The sequence below is a fragment of the Chrysemys picta genome, chromosome 16 (genome assembly GCF_011386835.1).
Source record: "Chrysemys picta bellii isolate R12L10 chromosome 16, ASM1138683v2, whole genome shotgun sequence".
Lineage (NCBI taxonomy): Eukaryota > Metazoa > Chordata > Testudines > Emydidae > Chrysemys > Chrysemys picta.
The window spans coordinates 30,162,752-30,177,508 of record NC_088806.1 but is presented as its reverse complement, the minus strand read 5'-3'; the positions used below and the strand labels follow the sequence as shown (position 1 = coordinate 30,177,508).

Here is a 14,757-nt window from a genome sequence, read left to right as displayed (position 1 = left end):
CAGGAGATCTGAAAGCCTCTTTGAATACATTATCTCCTCCTTGTACCGCCAGCACTGTGGAGAAAAACAAGCAAGAGCATTAGAACTTCTAAGGTTAGGGAAGGAAATCTGCATGAAAGAGCCCAGTTTGCAGGATTTTCTGAAGGATTGGTGGGTGAGGGGGGACGCAACCAACCAACCAACCAAAAAAACCCCAGCGACAATCCAAAAGAATGGCGGATGAGCAATAAACTGTGCTCTAGGATCAGCTCAGGCTCGTTAGTGGGAAAGGAACAGAGAAAGCCCTAGTGCCTTAACATCAAGACAGGTTACGTCTTACGGAGTGGAATGGGGTTTATGAGACGGGTTCACTTCCCAGCACTGCCACAGACTGCCTGTGTGACCTTGAGCCACTCACTTAATCTGCATCTCAGTTCCCCATCTGTACACTGGGGATAATGATCCTGCCTTTGGTTTCTCTATTTGGATTGCAATCTCTTTGGGGCCGCGGCTATCTTATACCACGTGCACATACAGCAGCTACCACTACGGGGCCTTGGTATTGGTTAGGACTTCTAGATGCTACCAGCATGCAACTGAGCAATGATCATGCAAAGAAAGTCCCTGCCCCAAAGGGTCTAGTCTTGGTCTGGGACAAGATAAAGCCAGGGGATGGAACAAAGAAAGGATGTCAGGGGAAAGGAGGGAGGACAAGACCAAAGGGAAATGGCCAAGTAATGTCTGCTAAGCAGCTGTTCTCATAGCCCACCTCCAGCCCAGCTCTGGCTGTGTGTGGGAATGGCATCCCTGCAAGGAAATAACCCTAGAGGATGTGCTCTTTTCCACCCATGCACACACAAGCTGCCTCCATCAATGGTCGGTAGATATGTGCTGGCGAGGATTGTTTTCATTGTTACATGCATTTCTGCAGCACCCATCCCCATAGTTAGCTGGTGTGTTTGTGTCAATCAACTTAATATGATGGACTAACCCTCTTTAGAACACTTTGCTGGGAAAAGGGCAGGTCTGCTAATTAACACACACTGCACTAACCTGTGACATACACAGCCATCATTACCGCTCATGTTGAATAAATCTGTCTATTTAACAGCATGCTCGGCCGCATTACACCAGTTAATGTAGCCTCCGTGCAGGTATCGGAGAAGCAAATGTCCTTGCGACAAGGAGCATACCTGTTAAAAGGAGCAAAGAGCGAGAGGAGTAGCTCTGCTTAACACCTGAGCTGTGCACTGAAAGCCTTCTATGCACCTGGAGGGATATAATACAGACTCACCATCAGGGAGCATGCCTGAGCCTCGATAAACAACATGCCTCAAAAGGGGCTGCATGTAATAACCAGCAGCAGAATTGGCTTCCTGTCGCTCCCTGCAGCATATTTTAAATACGCACCCCAAAATAATCCTACCTCTCTCTGTAATTACTTGTCTCTACATGCACTATCCATGGTTTGGTAATTAAATCAAGCAGCATAAGGGCAAGAACACCTAGTGAGATCCGATCTGGAATTCTATCAACACCCAGGAGCTGCCAATCACTTTGCATGAAAACAAAGTGCACAATTTCAAACATGGTTCTGAATTTATTGCAAGCAGTTTGTTTAATCGCTCTGGTTTCTGATCTCACATTCCTTCCCACCCTCGGTCCCCCCTCCCCTGTTTTTCTGTCTCCCAGTTGCGCCAGATGTCTGTCACAAAGTATGTAATTCAGAATGGAGTTTTATCCTCTGGGAAGGTGTAAGTGAAGTCTGATCACTGGGTAGAATGTAGACAGTTGGGAACAACTCATCTAGTGCAAATTGGTGCAGCTCTGTTGACTTTAACAAAGCTATGTGAGTTTATACTAGCTGAGGATTTGCCTCTAAAATAGGATCAAGGAACCAATTTGGATGAAAAATGAAAACTCAATTCTTCCTGACCCATCTTCAAAATCTCAGACAAAACCAGGACTCTTTGGGACTTCAAAGAAGCTTTGATAACTTTTTTCAATTTGCGCAGGTCCAAATGGGACTAAGAGTGCAAATGCTGAAATATCTCAGGGACGGCTGTTGTCAAAGCTTAAGGATCATTGTGATGACTGAAGTATAAAAGATAGGGAGATGAGTGATACAGTGACAGCAACTCTTGTAGAACTTCAGACTAAATGGGAGGGCCTTCTTGGCTGAAATTTCCAACCCAGTCTTGCTAACTCAGAAGGTTTAGATAGTTTGGAGAAACTCCTGTGCTTTTGAGTGCTCGTCCAAACCTAACTTCCAAGCCTGTAGAACTTATCATTACTAGCTGACCAGGAGCCACTGCAGGTGCTGCAGGTCCTTTCAGAATATGCCCATGCAGAGGCGAACAAGTCCAGGTGAGGAAACAATATTTGGATGGGTCAATGCCCACATGCACAAGAAGTGGTGAATTGAATGATCCATCCAGCAGCCACTCTGCCCAACTGCTGCTTCCTGTTGACTATCCCACCTTGCACTGGCTCTGCTGTTAACGAGAGCATCCAAATATGAAACCAAAACTCAGGCGAGATGCAGTGTGTCTGTGTGCACGTTCTCTGTTGATCTCACCATTAATCACTGCCAGTGATGGACAAGGGACAATAGCAATGGGTCTGTGCAACTCCTCTAGGTTTGCAGCACCAAGTAGCCTAATGCATTGTATTGTGTGGGAGAAAGAACCTGCAATAGCTACCTCTGCTTAGGAGCTTGGCAGGTGACTGTGCAGAACCTGGCAGCTCTTAGCGGGATTCTCTCGAAGCTGTTTGGCCCACTGGCAAAGGTTACGCTGCGTTTGCCTGGGATGTCCTCCAAACTTCCATCAAGTCAGAGAGAATTTTCAGCCTGAGTGGTGATTTGGCTCCATTCTCGCAGTACCAGAAGGCTCCCTGCAAAGCCCGGGACTTGAGCAATTTGGAAAGTGATTGTGTCACAAGTCGAGAGAGCGTCTGCTCCCCTGCTAGAGTAAATGCAACAGTCCAGGACTGGAGACAGACGCACACCACAGCCAGCAATGGGGTGCGAAGCACCAAAACCATAAACCCCAATCCTGCCAGACAGAGTGCTATCACCCTGCTGGGAGGGAATACATAGTAGGGTGTTCTCTTCAATGAGGCCCAGTCACTAGTGGGAGACGTGCTCACGCTCATTGTAAATTAACCCAGGGTAAAGCCACCAGTGCAACCTCCAAGTGCAGGCAGGGAAACCTCTGTGGAGCATCATTTCAGCAGCATGGCTTGCCACAGTTTCAAGCAAGGCTGATCTACACCAGTGCAAATAGCCACTTTGCCTTTATACGTTGGGGTTTGCACCAGTGGTGCTAATGGTGGATGAAATCCCTGGTGTACACAAGGCCCAAATCAGTGAGTGAAATGCTCCAAGGTATTAACACTTCCATCCATGCAGGGAATGCAGCAGAAGCCATACAGAGCCCTGAAGTCCCTTCATGCCTCAGTCATTTCAGCTCCTGCCAGGGGACTCCCAGATGTCTGTATAGGAGAAGGCCGTCAAGTTGATGAAATGCCTCCATGCTGTCTGTATATGGCAGGAGGGACTAGTGGTCTGAGCACAGGAGTGGAATGCAGGAATTGCTGAGTCTGGCACTGAAGCTGCTGTTTTGGGTACACATGGTTCTTTATTAATAATGTGCAGTTCTCCTTTGAGAGAGTAGTTGTGTGTTTATTATCTCATATTGTCACAGACTCATAGATTTAAAGTCATAAGAGGCCACTTTATGGCCTCCAGCAGTGCACAAGCCATAGAGTTTCACTCAGCAATTCCCACCATTCTGGACATTAATCTGCCTTGTGTGCTACAAAAGAGAACATCATCGAGAGTCCAGAAGACAGCTGAACTAAAGAAAGGAGATCTTCTAGAAAGACACCCGGTCTCTGGGTGGCTTCCAGAGCAAATGTGCTCAGTTTCCAATTAAGGCAATGGAGTTTCTAACTGCCAGAGCCATTGGCTCTCCCTGTGATCTGAAAGTCAAGCTGGGTTCCTCTGTAATGGAGATGCTGTCATTGGTGTTTTATTTAACAATTCCTTTAACGATGCACAAGGTAGGAGAGAACCCAGCTCCTTCTTTCAGAGCTGGTCTGGCTCTGCCATGCTAACTAGAGTGAAAGTGCCCTGTATTCCGTGTGGTTCCCATCCATTTACAGGAGCGCCGCCAGCTTTTCTGCCGCCCTAGGCGGCGGAAGGTCCCGCCCCGAAATGCCGCCCCCCACAGAGGCGGCAGAAGGTCCCGCCGCCAAAATACTGCCGCGGTCGCCGCCCCCCAAATTGTAGCACCCTAGGCAACCGCCTAGGTCGCCTAATGGGTTGCGCCGGCCCTGTCCATTTGTCAGATTCACTGACTCCTCTCCAAAGACACGAGGGTCAAAAGTGGGAATGAATCTTTCCCTGAATTGCAATGCGGGAGTTTGGGTGGTAATGTGACTGGTTCTCCCCTGAGCTCTGCACCTCCTACCCTCATGGTCCTCTTTCCTCTCTGCTGGAGATGCAAGTGTCTCAGCGACTTCCAAGCAACTGTCCAACTGCCCTTCCTGAAGGAGATCTGTAATCACCCACATCGTGATTGTACCTCGTTAGCAGCCTGCTTGCATTGATTGGATTGAGTCACGATCTGTTCAACTGGGAAGCCTTCCCTTCTCCGTCCTCTGCCCTGGTATTCCCGCCCAGCTTTTCATATCTTGATTCTTCCTCCCCACCCCCTTCACTGCAGCCCTCCTTTTGGTTCCAAAGTGTTTAAGCAATCAGCTTGCTTTCCTTGCTGTAAATCTGCAGATAACATTGCAGGGTGGTTTTGAGGGAATCTTAGCCTGGTTCCCAGCAGCAGACAGTTGCCATCTGTCACTCACAACGGCCAGTGGGTGAAGTAGTTATCGTTTTATTTGATATTTATTTAGAGCTGGTCAAAAGTTTTATGTCAAAACCTCCCCGTTTCCTTGTTGCTTTTTCTTTGACTCAACAAATTCTGCTGCAACCCCGTTCCTTGCATAGCGAGCTCTGAGGCAGGGACACGGTTACCCTCGGGACAGACATACCCAGCCCTGTTAGTCAGCAGGTCCGTGCCATTAGGTAGCTGGTTTATCAGTAAGAGCCGACTTCACAGCTTTTCAGCAGTGGGGTGAGGACTTACTCTTTGATTCTGCTGAAGCACTTGGTTGGTTGATCAAGGGCGGCAGGGTCTATTCTTATTGCTTAGCTGTAATCTGGACTTTCCCCAGAGGCCAGCGATTGCTGAACTTCATTAGACAGAGCCCCACAAACACAATTTGATTTGTCCTGGCAACCCCCCTGGGCTGCAGCGCAGTGCTAGTACTGCCATTTTGCCATGGGGGAGCCAAGGCACGGGCAGCTTACATGAGTCGCCCAGGGTCACACAGGAAGTCCATGACGCAGCTGTGAACTTAACTGCAATCTCCTGAATCCTCGCCCGGTGCTTTAACCACAAGACCCTCCTTCTGCAAGTCTGGCAGCCTGCCTCTAGCAGTTATTAATATTGGATGGATGCTCCCACAATGCACTTGGCCAACGATGTAATGTGTCGAATGCCCCCTTATGCGTAGAAGCTTGTGACCGGATTGTCCCATCTTAGTGTGCAGGGTGTGTAACTCTTAACTAGGAATGTTCTATGCTATTGGTCATGACGGTATGCTGCCCTCTTTAAATCCAGAGGCATTTCATTTTCTGACCTCCTGCAGAGGCAAAATTCCACAGGCCCATTGCAAATCCTGCAGCAAAGTATTTAGGGGTATTCTAGATTTGTTCTAGATTGACCTGCCAATTAGTTCCCCGAGTGAGCCCTTTGTGCTCTGAATTTTAGTTTACTTTTAAATAAAACAAACAAGCCAACCCTTTCAGCCTTGGTCTCAGCTGGGTCACCCAATGGCCAGTCAGTAATGTCCCACTGATCTAGTCCCTTCTGTGTAGGAGTAAAGCAACAAAAGCCTGATGCAGATTTCCCCGGGGAAAAGCCTGATGCAGATTTCCTTTTCTGCACAATATTGCATTTCTCCCTACAGAAAGCTACCTGGTAAAATACTACCAAAGAAAGTTTGGTTTCATTATATTTTTTGCAGTCAGTCAGAGAGGCAACTTGGAATGATCCAAGGGCCATTGACTTATAAAGCATTAGCTTTATGTTCAGAATTTCTGGCCAGCCTGATCCTGCAGTTTGGCAGCATCTCGAAGTATTTTGTGCACAGAGGTACCTGATTGCAGTGCTGCACAAGACAGGGCGTTCCAGCCTTTCGCAGGAACTATTTATCTTTGGAAAAACAGAAGAATATTTTGTATCTTTGACAAAGCAGCACTTTACGGGCGCTTGACACTTTATTAACTAATCTCTGGTACTTGAGTAATTTATTATGTTTAAGCTGGTGCCATCGAGTCTCTCAGCAGTGCCCATGTGCGCCGGGAAATAAATTAAAGACTGTCTAGAGATACTTGGCTCATTGCTGTGATTGCTGGGCTGGCATGATGGAGGGCGAAGGTTCTCTCCTCCTGCAAATTGGAAATTAGGAATTAATAAGACAGCGGGCCATAGAGCCCTGCAAGCTGCATTTGGGTGAGGGAGATGGGGGAGATGGGGAGCAGGGACATACTAGTCTTTCTGCCTTAACACTTCCCATTGGGGCTAACGCAGGTGCCAAGAGAGCAGCGATGCGGGGATGAGCCTATTCCCTACTGCAATGTCTAAAGATATCTATACTGCAACCACAGGTCTGGTTGCCGCTTTCAGACATACATAGCTTGCTTTAATCTAGCTAAATTGTGCAGCGGAGCAGTGAAGCTGCAGCAGCGTGTGTACAAACCCACCCAGCGCTCTGGTTAATCCTTTGTGCTGTGGCTTCACTGCTCCGGGACAGGAGCGAGCTTCCAGCTCAGGTTTGTGTGTCTGAGCTGTGATCACACCCTGTGAGTGCAGTGCAGACGTGCCCTAAGTCTTGGTACGCCTGGGAGGTTTCAGAAGAGTGGGAGCCTGCTCATCTTCTGCCAACATTTAAAAAGAGTGAACAGGACAACCCAGTAGGGTGTAAGCCTGTCACCCGGATGGTGATCCTGGGCAAAAATAATGGAATGGCCGATATGGGCTTCGATTCAGAAATTATTAAAGGATGGTAGTAAAATTAATGCCAATCAACCTGGCTTTATGGAATATAGATTCTGTCAAACGAATGTGATTTCTTTTGGATGAGATTATGGGTTTGGTTGATAAAGGTAACGGTGTTGACATAATATACTTTTGTAAGGCAATTGACTTGATACCACTCAACATTTTGGTCAAAAAACCTACGGCAATACAAATTCACCGTGTCACCCCTTAAATAGATTAAAAACTAGCTAACGGATGGGTCTCAAAATATAATTGTAAATGAGGAATCATCATCTAGTGTGTGTTTTTCTAGAGAGGTCCCTCAGGGATCGGTTCTTAGTCCTACACCTTTTAACATTTTTATCAATGACTTGGAAGAAAATATAAAATCATCCCTGCTAACAATTAGAGATGACACAAAGATTGTGGGAGAGTGGTAAATAATGAAGAGGACAGTCACTGATATAGACCCATCTGGATCGCTTGTTAAGCTGGGAACAAGCAAACAATACGCGTTTTAATAGGGCCAAATGTTAAACATCTAGGAACCAAGACTGCAGGCCATACTTATAGGATGGGGAACTCTATCCTGGGAAGCAGTGACTCTGAAAAAGAATGGGGGAGTGGCCTGAACATGAGCTCCCAGTGTGATGCTGTGGCTAGAAGTGCTAATGTGATTGTGATGGGTACGTTAGACATTTGGTGTCTGTTGGAGGCCCTCTGCCCTGGTGTACCCTGCCTCCTCCTTCCTACACACACAGGAGCTCCTGGTCACTCCCTTCTGCTTGCTGCTGTTTATTCCTTTTCTCACTCACTTCTAATGTCAATTCCAGCTCTTTCCCAGGATATCTTTGACCATTAATGTAAAATGTCTATAAATTAAGAGCCAGATTCTCTCCTGGAGTCTAGCTCCACTGTTCCACTGTGGCAGCAAAAAGAGGCTAGAAGACAGCTGGACCTGGTCACCTGAGAACTCTTTCCGCATGGGGGAGTTCTCAGCTGATGCATGGCTGGTTATAGACAGCCAAGATGCCAACTCCAATCTGTCTCAGCATAGAGAGTGGGGAGGTTGTGTGGTCAGAGCCCACTGCTCTCCCACAATCCCCAACTGACTGCCAGTTCCTTGGGAACTGTTGCCAGTAGGTATAAATTAGAGCAGCCCATAGGCTGCTCTAGCCTATGCCAATGCTGGAGCAGATCAGCCCAGAGACTCACGGGCTCCCTGACATCCCTCAGACGTCTCTTGTGCCAAGCACATCTTGGTGCTGAGGGGACGTAGGCCAATATTTCTAGAAAAGCAGCACAGGCTCGGAGACCGTTCCCTTTGTAGGAGAAGCAGAAAAAGCAGCAAGAAAACGATGTCAATCCCCCCAATCCCTGTCTTTTACTGCGAAGAACAGGCCAGGCCAGCGATGCCAAGGAGGTGCTGAGAGTTTTAGCAGTAACCTCTGAATAGCCAGCTTTTCTCCAGAACTGCTGCGATGCCGCTACAGAGCCAATGTTAGTAGCTGGATTATTTTTTTATTGCAGAGTGGTGGGTGCAGGGTTAATTTTAATTGGATCTTTCAAGCCTCAGTGGCCTGCTGTCTGCCCCTCCTCCAGGATGAGAGCATGTTTAGAGGTATTTCATCAAAATAATCTCCCAAACCATCTAATTCAGGGGCCTTAAACCTTGGCTTTCATTTTCTCTTCACCTCTGATCCATAAAAGACTAAAGTCTGGGGAGGTAGGAAATCAATACACTGAAATCTATCTACAAAAGGAGAGCAGAGGCGAAGGGGAAAAAAGCCAGCAGACCACAGACTGGCAGAGGGATGCTATCCTGAAAGTCCCTGCTGCCTAGAATCTCTCCTCACCTTCTTGTTTACCAACATCTCTGAGCACCTCCTTAGCTTCCTGAGGATATTCTTCTAGAGTGAGCACTGCGGCTCAGTGCTGCCGCAGGTCAAGCCCTTCTTCAGTTCGTGACTCATTAGCTGGCTCATCCCAGTGTTCGTTTGGATGCAAAGGGCGGCACTGGGCACCCAGTCTGATTGGCATCCCGGAATTGCCTCTGCTCAGAACTGCACGGGAGCGGGACGCAGCGAAAAGCCTTGCAGAGCTGGAAAGATGGTCTTGTGATTAAGGCGCTTGGAGCAGGGCTCAGGGTTAAAATCCTAGATCTGCTGCAGATTCTGGGCAAATCATTCATTCCTTCGGTGCCTCTGTTCCCAGGCTGTGCAAAAGGGATGATGTTATTTTTCTCTCCTCCTTTTCCTGCTTAGATTGGAAGCTCTTTGGGTGCAGGGGCTGTTTATTACTGGGTGTCTGTACAGTGCCTAGCACAGCGCAGCCCTGATCTCAGTTGCGGGCGCTAATTTAATGCTGCAACCCTTGCTAATGGGGCCTCGCAGGACCAAGGTGTGTGCGCGATGGGGTGGGGGAGGGAGCTGCCAAGATAATTAAGTTTCAAGCATTTTTGACAACAACAACAAAATCTTAAACTGTCACATCTATTGCAGTCGCCATGGCAACTCAAAATTACTCGCTTTGTTTGGGGGGAAAAAAGGCCTTGTGTTCAGGAGTCTCTGTTTCTGCGCAAGCTAGTGGCGGGCTGTGGTGGCTGTTTTCCTCCTCAATGAGCCTAGGTGGCTCGAATGCATGGGCAGACTCAAAGGATAATTAAAACATGTACCATTTAACAAGTGACAACAATCGAAACTTTAATTACTCAGCTTGAGTCTGGCGCCCCCTCCTTTGCCAAACTGGAGGTGGGGCCTGGGAAGGGGGGGCAGGGGAACAGAGGGTGAAACCTGATTGTGTTCATTAAGCAACACACCAACTTGGCACAGTAATAATAATTAAATTAATTATAAAAGCAATTTGCTTTTGAAAATTTGATTTGACGGCTTACGAGCTGCCTCACTGATCCAACAGCAAGGGCTTAAAATAGGCAGGATGCAAACCCACCCAGAAGAGTATCAGCTAATTTTAATGAGATGCCAGGACTGGTAAACAAAAGACCATGACACACGCTCATTGTACTTGATTTCAGCCTGGGGGGAGGAAGAAGATGCTAAGTGGAAGGAAGCAAAGGCCTGACTTTGAGAAAGACGCAGATTCTGGGGTAATGAGTGAGGTGTAGACAGAAGAGACCAGCCTTTGTTTTTGAAAATGTGCAGTTTCTCCTTTCATGCATTAACACCTGCCTGTATAGGTGAGAGAGAGAAAGGCAGTAGCCTCATGGATAGAGAACTGGCCTGGGGCTTAGGAGACATGAGTCCCAGCGGTGTTACTAATTTGCCATGGCTTTGTCTTCCCTGCAAAAAAGGACAAGCAAACTTGATGTACAGTCTTAGTGGAGACAAGACACAGGTTGTTTTTAACCTCAGTGCAGCTAGTTTAAGCCCCAGGTTGGAGGAGGAGCATAGGGTTGAGCTCAGCTCTGTACATTGGAATAAAAATGACAATGTCTTGTCTTGACAAAGGTTTTACACAGGGATAGCTATCAGTGGAATGCAGTGAAGGTTTAGCCTTTGTGCCCTGGGGCAAGTCACTTCCTTGCTTCTTCCCCTCCCACCATGTTTTATCTGCTTAGATTATGAGCTCTCTGGGGCAGCTCGACCCATGTGTCTGTGCAGCCCTGAAGACAACCAGGCATTGATCTCCACTGGATCATCCAGGCACAGCTGTGATGCAAATAATTAATAATAAGAGGTGATCAAAGCCACATATTCAAACGAAACACCTGTGTGCACAGGTGCTAATGCTTCCAAACGCCACACCCAGGCACTGGCACATGCAAAAAGAGTCCAGGCTGGGGCCCCTTTGAAAATCACTCCCGTCTTTTATAGTAGACAGATGGGCTGAAATACAGCCCTGTTCAGAAGACCAGCATAAGGTCAGTTCCCCCCTTAAACCTCGTTGTGGGGATGGAATTGTGACATAGCCCTTGTGCTGGCTCTCTGCACTGGAGTGAATTCCATCCACCATGGATGGAGGAGAAAGATCCCGTAGGATGGTGGGAGGAATACCTATGCATCAAAACATTGGGTTAACCTAAAACCCTCCTCTTCCTCCTGGCTGGCAACTGACAGCAAAGAGTTAGGCCTTACGGAGACAGTAGGTCCCAATATAAAGATGTCCAAAATCCATGGGCCAGGAATACAGATAGTTACTACCCACTCCTCACTCACCCACCACCATCAGATGGTCCAGGGCTCTGTTATGCTGCATGTAGGTGATGTGTGAGCTTTTCCTCCCAGGGAAAGCAGGGCCCGGTGCTATAGGATGTTTGTTGTTGTTGATTTCCCCCACAGTGAGAGCAGTCATGTCAGCGCTGGTGTCCCGGAACACCTCGTGCTGCTTGGACATGTAAGGATTTCATTTCACAACATCTCAGGCGACCAGAACAATCTCATCACCTCCGTTTTTCACACCTTTGTTCTTTCATGTGTGTTTGTGTCTGAGAGAGAGAGAGACTTCATCTTCTCTCCCTCTTCCTCCCCCTCCAGCCCCAAATGCTTCCATCTCAGAGTAAAAAAAGAAAAAAGGGAAACATTCAAAAGCAGGAACTGGATCCAGCTCTGCAAAGGGCGCCACTGAGTGACAAGGGCTGTAGGTTCCTAGTGCTTGTGCTGATGCTGTTCGTCCCTGGGGAGCTGTCCAGCACAGGGACCTCCTGAAGGACAGCTGCGCTAGTTCAGTGCTGGGCAGGATCTGCACATGTCAAAGAAATGGAGAGGACAGGCCCAGCACCTTCCCCTCCATGCAAACAGCACACTTGGAAAGCCCTGGAGATACAGCAGAAATAGCAGGCACTAACGAATCTATAGGGGTCCGGGTGCAGGAACTGAGTTTTGCAGTGTCTTTTAGGCATGCAGTGAAAACTAACCCTAGCACCAGTTGTGTGTGTGTGTGTGTGTGTACATGCATGCATGTGCACACACTCTCTAGTCAAACCAGAACCCAGACACACACACACACATTCCAACTCCGCATGAGGTGCAGAGGAAATCAATATAATACAATATACGATCGGCACAGGGTGATTTCCAGTGGAGTTGAGATTAGTTTGGCTCCTGCTAGCTTAGCCCGTGAGAGCAGCTGCCTGTGAACCGTGACTGAGGGCCCTCGCCTGGGTTTTAACTGGAGCAGCAGTTTGTTGTTGGGGGCGGGGGGGGGGAGGGGAGGGCAGAGCAGTGGCTCTGATAGCCGGGGGCCTGTTTGCAGTGTTCAAGCTGCTGATGGTGCCACTGACTTTTAGAATAAACCCAATGCTTCGATGGGTTGAGAGGCTGGGCCTGAATCCCTTAGCCATATTGGGCTCCACAGCTGTCTTTGGGTCCTTGGTGCTCCCTGGGCAGGGAGTGGAGTGAGAAAGGGGGGAGCCATCACATTTATTTTAATTCATTTCCTCTATTAATCCCAAGAACAATAATTAGCCTCAGGCCCCTCCCCAGGCCAGCTGATTGTGAAGATAATTAATCCCCAAGAAGCATCCTGGCTCTCTGGCCTTGTTGCTTGTTTAGGTCCGTTCAGGTTTCTCACAGTCTGGTAGTGCATATCTGCCTGTTCAAACATTCTGGGTAAACAAGGCTCTGAGCATCAGCCAGCGTGTGCCAGGCTCTCTTGCTGTCCTATCAGAGACACTCAGGCCAATGCAAACCGTCCTACGCAGAAGCTGCTAACAATGCCTGTTGCCCGCAGGGATCTTTGTATTTTTTTTCATACAGGGTACACCACTACTTCTGAGTTACAGAAACAATTTGATCTCTAAATATGCCACACCTTTTTTTTTCTTTGGATCCCTCGAGAGCTGGTTAACATTTTGTCATTGAAACTTTTTTGGGGAGGTAGGGGAACAAAAATGGCTTTTGGACCAAAACAGACGTTTATTTTGGTCCAAATTTTTCAGTCTTTTTACTATAAAAACCAAAATATGTCAAATTTTTCTCCTCTCTCCCTCCCTATTCCAGGGGAAAGGAGCAAGGAAGGGGAAGGGGAAGGGGAAAGGAATAAAGGTAGAGAAAGGTGAAAAGGAATTTTTCCCAATTTTTATTCAATCAGAAAACTGAACAATTGCATAAAAATGAAAAAAAATTGTGCATTTTGTTTTACATGTTTTGTGGAAAATGTCTAGCATATTTTGATCCACTCAAGATCTCCCAAACCCCACAGGCTCACTGTTTTCCACTGCATCAAGCACACATTGTTATGATTACTATTATTTATCTTAGTGGAGCATCTGGAGGCCAGATCAGGTCCCAAAGTGCTAGGTGCTGCACAATAAACAAATATCCTTGCCCTGAAGCACTTCCAGGTGTGGGGTGGCTGGGAATCTGGAGGGAGCCCTGAGGAAAGTGAACGCACACTCATGCCAGCACTGATCACACCTGTGTTGCCCTGGCTTCTCTGCAGAAAGGCACAAGGATGTTCCTGAATCACTCTGGGGATGTTCCTTGCTTTGCCTCTCTGCAGCATGGGAATCTGTTTCCCACAAACACCAGAGAAAAGCACAACTTCTATTTTTTCCTTATTGAAAAGGAAGCTCAGTGTGTTTGTATGAAAAGTCTATTTTTATCCCTTCCCGTGTTGTTTCCTTTAGCTGCAGTCCCTTCCCTCAGTTTCACTCCTTGACCATTATCTTCTCTGCTGGCTGCAGTTTTTAGCTGACCTGAGGGGGATGATCCTTTCATTTTCCCGGCTGTGACCTCTCTTCTTGGTATGGACATGCAAATCCTACCTACCTGTCTCCTGGGCAGCCTGCCTGACCTCTCACCTGCTGGATAGCTGCAGCCTGTGGAGTGTATTCTGCAGACAAGCCATTGTCTTCCCAGCACTGGAACTTTCTCAGGGCATTGAGGGCACCATGCTGTGCAATTGTTACTCCTTTTTCTCAGTCTCACACACATAAAACACCCATCCACACAACACTTACGATGCACTAAGGGTGAAATTCAGTCCTATGCACAAGAGCCAGAACAGGTTTACATACCCCTCAAGGCCTGCTGAAACCCTAAACATAGGGCTTAAGTGTGGCCCAGGTCTTGTACTGCCCAGATGTTTGGGGACTGGCTGTTCTTCATGGCATGACTCTTATTTGCACCCCAACAAGGCAACTTGTGAATTAACAGGGCAGCATTTGCTATTCGTAATCTGCTCTTCAGCTTTCCTTGTTCTTAATTCTCATCTGGGGGGGTGAAAGGAGCCGCAGTCTTTCAATCAAGATGCAGATATAAGGCCATGTGACTTAAACGACCAATGACATATCAGGAATAATAAGTAGTGAATAGGCTGAAACTTGTTTGCATAAACTGGCCGAACACCCGTGAACGTTGCCCATTGAGTTCAGGGGGCCCATTGAGTTCAGGGGGTGAATCTGTAGAAACCAGGTTTGACTATTGAAAGCAAGAAAGGGTTAGAGTCGTTATATAGATTATTCACTATTCACTACAAACAATTGTCTGGCTCTACCTATAAATGCTACTTTCCTGGCTGTCGCTGCTCCCGTGCCCCGAGTGTCCCTAAACTTCTGACTGATAAAAGTTGTGACTGGAGAAAAGGGGCTGGTTCACATTATAATTGCCCTGTTTTGTTCTTTCTCTCTGAAGCGTGTGGCAGTGGCCATTGTCAGAAGACAGGATTCTGGGCTAGATGGACCATTGGTCTGATCCGGTATGGCCATTCTTAG

At 47.5% G+C, this 14,757-nt stretch overlaps 1 long non-coding RNA gene across 2 annotated transcripts in view; it reads left to right on the top strand.

Moving 5' to 3' along the window:
• LOC103305908 (uncharacterized) overlaps window positions 1-14,757 on the top strand; it is a 335,760-nt gene that overhangs the window by 290,539 nt on the left and 30,464 nt on the right. For both annotated transcript variants that reach the window (XR_010592996.1, XR_010592995.1), the window contains one exon: window positions 14,678-14,757. This is a non-coding gene — a long non-coding RNA (uncharacterized LOC103305908). The remainder of the gene's footprint in view (window positions 1-14,677) is intronic.